Source organism: Haematobia irritans, chromosome 2 (assembly GCF_050003625.1).
Source record: "Haematobia irritans isolate KBUSLIRL chromosome 2, ASM5000362v1, whole genome shotgun sequence".
Taxonomy (NCBI): domain Eukaryota; kingdom Metazoa; phylum Arthropoda; class Insecta; order Diptera; family Muscidae; genus Haematobia; species Haematobia irritans.
This window is the reverse complement of record NC_134398.1, coordinates 74383961-74388648: the sequence shown is the minus strand read 5'-3', so window position 1 is coordinate 74388648 and position 4688 is coordinate 74383961.

The window sequence follows — 4688 nt, the reverse complement described above, 5'->3', positions numbered from 1 at the left end:
AATGCTCGAAAAAGTTGCCCAAAATTGGACTTTCCGAATGGACCACCTAAGACGCAGCCGCGGTCAACATTTAAATGAAATTATCTTCAAAAAGTAAATGTCATGGACCAATCTAACGTTTCAAATAAAGAACCGATGAGATTTTGCAAATTTTATGCGTTTTTTTTTAAAAAAAAGTTATCAAGCTCTTAACAAATCACCCTTTATATGCTCCTAAGAGTTGTTTGCGCTTTACACAAAATGCAGGACACGTACACAAGAGGTGTTTAATGGATTCCTTTTCCTCCGCATCATGACAATTCATACAATAGTCATTATACTTCGCGCCTATAGTTTTTGCAAAATCGTCTATCAGGCAGCGACCCGTTATAGCAGATATCAGGAGTGATGGTTAGGTTAGGTTAGGTGGCAGACCGATGTATCAGGCTCACTTAGACTATTCAGTCCATAGTCATTAAACTTCGCGACTATAGTTTTTGCAAAATCGCCTATCAGGCAGCGACCCCTTATAGCAGATATCACGAGTGATGGTTAGGTTAGGTGGCAGCCCGATGTATCGGGCTCACTTAGACTATTCAGTCCATTGTGATACCACATTGGTGAACTTCTCTCTTATCACTGAGTGCTGCCCGATTCTTTGTTAAGCTCAATGACAAGGGACCTCGTTTTTATAGCCGAGTTCGAACGGCGTTCCACATTGCAGTGAAACCACTTAGAGATGTCACCAGCATTACTGAGGTAGAATAATCCACCGCTGAAAAACTTTTGGTGTTCGGTCGAAGCAGGAATCGAACCCACGACCTTGTGTATGCAAGGCGGGCATGCTAACCATTGCACCACGGTGGATCAGGAGTGATATCTGACGTCTCGAGAACACTAGCATATCTAGTGTGCGGTTTAAGTTTAAATGGGGCCATATTGGCTTGGTGTCGTTACAGCCCTTGCAATTCTCCCATCGAACATTTGCCATCATAACAGCCTTCTCACGCAGCATGCGCTTGCAGGTAGCCAGGGGCATACCAACAGATTCTAGGTCCCCTGGAATATGTAAGGTAGTCCCTACGCTTCCCAACTCATCCGCTTCGCAGTTCCCCGGTATGTTCCTATGGCCAGGCACCCATATTAGGTGAATATTGTACTGCTCAGCCATTTCATTGAGAGATTTGCGGCATTCGATGGCCGTTTTCAGTTGAGGAACACAGATTCCAAGGATTTTTTTGCAGGTTGACTGTCTGAGTATATATTAATGCCCACATTTTTTGGAACATTACTTCTCAGCCAATTCGCCACCTCTCTTATTGCTAATATTTCAGCCTGAAAAACACTAGAGTGATTAGGTAATCTTTTCGCTATTCGAAGTTCCAGATCATTAGAATATACTCCGAAACCCAATTGTCCATTCAATTTGGAGCCATCGGTATAGAAATCTATATATCTTTTATTCCCCAGGGTCTGTGTACACCAAACCTCACTGTTGGGAATTAGAGTTTCAAACTTTTTGTCGAAAAGCTCGCGCAACCGCAAAGCCGTTGTTGCAGCTGAATGTTTGGACAAAATGGCTAAAGGCAATATATGCAGCATGACATTAAGGGAATTTGTTCCTGTCTTGCTGAATGCGACTGAGATACACAAAAACGCAATACGCTGAACTTTGTCTAAACTTGTTGGCTGGTGAAATGCCGGCCACCAGACTACAACACCATATAGCCACTGCACAATTTTTGGTTTTAGTCCCCACTTTTTCCCTATTGCCTTTTTGCACGAGTATAAAGCTGTCGTTGCTTTTCTCGCCCTTTCTTCAACATAAAGCTTAAAGTTCAGCTTCCTGTCCAAAATAAGGCCAAGGTATTTTGCACACTCACCAAAGGGAATTTCAATACCCCCTAAGGAAATGGGCCTAACCGTGGGAGTTTTGCGATCTTTGCAGTACATGACTAGTTCTGTCTTTGCAGGATTTACCCCAAGACCCATGTCTTTCGCCCATTTCTCAGTCATCCGGAGGGTCCTCTGAATAATATCTCTGATTGTGGATGGGAATTTTCCCCTGACTGCTAGAGCCACATCATCTGCGTATGCCACCACTTTTATCCTTTCTTTTTCTAGGGTAACCAGAAGGTTATTTATAGCAACATTCCAAAGAAGAGGTGATAGAATTCCTCCTTGGGGAGTGCCTCTGTTCACATACCTTTGTATGTTTGCTTGCTGGTCCTAGTGTGGCTGAAATACGTCTCTTCATTAGAAGTTCGTCTTATAGCCTAAGTATACATGGATCAACATTCAGAGTTGTCAGTCCATTTAATATCAAGCTCGGATGGAATTTATTGAACGCCCCTTCGATGTCTAGAAACGCCACGATTGTGTATTCTTTGACAGATAGTGAGCGTTCAATAAAGGTAACTAGTTCAAGTAATGCGGTCTCGGTAGACCTGCCCTTCGAGTACGCATGCTGTCGTTTCGAGAACAAACTTGAATCGATGCTAGTTCTAAGATAAATATCTATCATCCTCTCCAGAGTCTTAAGTAGGAATGAGGATAAGCTGATTGGTCGGAAATCCTTAGCCCTCGAGTGAGAGGCTTTTCCCGCTTTAGGTATGAAAACAACTTTTGTTTCCCTCCACTTTCCTGAGATATATGATAAGTTGATACATCCGTAATATATCGCCGACAACCAGGGGATAATTTTGTCAGACACTGCTTGTAACTCCGCCGGAGTAATTCCATCAGGTCCGGGGGATTTGAATGGTCCAAAGCTATTTAACGCCCATCTTATTCTAGATTCCGATACAATTTCCTCGATAGGAAACGACCGCTGAGCCACTGTGGCACCGCCAGTGTGGTCTGATTTCCAGGAAAATGTGCGTCCAATAGTACCTCCAGCGTCTCCTCACTGGACGTTGTCCAATTGCCCTCCGATGGTGGATGCTAGAACCTTCCGTAGTCTGGAAGCCTCGGACGTATTGTCAATACTGCTGCAGTAATCATTCCAAGAGTTATGCTTAGCATTTCTCAGTTCTCGCTTGTATCCTCTCAGATTCTTCTTTCCTTGTTACAGAGCCTCCTGCAGGATTTCCTCATGTTACTTAATTCCGTAGACCACCATGGTGGTCGATTTTTCCCCCTTGGCTTCCCTCTAGGGCATGCAGCTTTCAGTGAGATGTTGAAGGCCTTAGTAATCCTCTCCACTGCGTGCTCTATAACTTGCACAGTGCTCATATTTGTCTTTGGTATTTCCGGTATCATCATATTGAACGATTCCCTACACCTATTCCAGTCAGCTTTCCCAACATTTGGCGGAAATATGGTGGTATGAACATCAAATTTGAAACTGATGTAGCGATGATCTGAGAAGCTGTGTTCACTTAAAACCTGCCACTCAGATATCATTTCATTAGGTTCTTGCGAGGCCAAGGTGATGTCCAAAACCTCTTGCCTGTTTTTAGTGACAAAGGTTGGGGCATCTCCCTTGTTGCTAACTACCAGATTAGTACGCAAAATAAACTCTTTTAGCGACTCTCCCCTTGCATTAGTATCACTACTTCCCCAAATACTATGATGCGCATTCGCATCGCATCCCATAATGAGTTTCGTCTTTGTTTTCAGTGACTCCTCAACTAAGGTCTCAACGGCACATGTTGGCATCTCCCTGTCATGTCCCATGTAGACCGAAGATACCCAATATTTACATTTGGCTATTTCTACATTGGCAACGACAGTGTCTGTATTGCACATTGAAGGAAGCAGAAACAAGTTGAGCTCGTTTTTAGCAATTATACAGGCTCGATTTACATCATTACCAGTATACTGCAATAGTTTGAACCCCGGAGTACTTAATTCACATATTTTGTTTCTATAAACATATGGTTCTTGAATAAAAACTATATCTATGTCCCCTTTCATCAGGAGAACTTTTAAGGCAGCACATGCAGCCTTACAATGATGAAGATTTATCTGGAGGATCCGTAGGATCATCGAGATTTTCAACATCCGTCACATCAGCCGCTTCAATCGAGTCATCAAGAATATCCTCTTCAGAGATCACGGTGACTCTCGCAATAACTATAGGTTCAACTTTGGTGAGTTCTGAGGTAGTAGAAACCTCCTCTCGCATACGGTGTCTATCCATGTCTTCAACTTTGGTATCTCCCTCGACTTCGCAAGAGAATCCGCTGACTTCTGATTCAGACAGAGGCGTGTCCATTTCTGAATTCTTTAGCTGGTCGTTTTTATATACCTTCATTTGGATATAATGAAAGCCATAACATACACGGCCCTGATAATTTGCTAGATGTGCCAAAGACTGAGTGTTCAATATAAACACTGCATGCATCTTGGTCTATCCACTTCATCCAAACGGCCAACCTTCCAATCAGCTTTTGGAAGATCTGGATAGATTCAGGATCAGAAGGGTTTGGTATCCACGCATGTGCTCTAGGTCTAGCGGTATGTCTTTCTTCTCGACTAACTCTAGAGCAGCTCCTTCCTAAACTTCACCAATTAATATCACAGCAGCTTTAAAACATTATATAGACATCTGATCCTCAAATGCGACTAGCTTAAATCGTCCTTGATACCAACCAGCCTCTTGGTGTCGAGAATCTGGGCCTGGTAACTTTTCTAGCACCTGCGAGTAGACGACAAACAGAGCATTCTCAATTTCCTCCCATTTTTGCTTTGGAACCATACCGTCC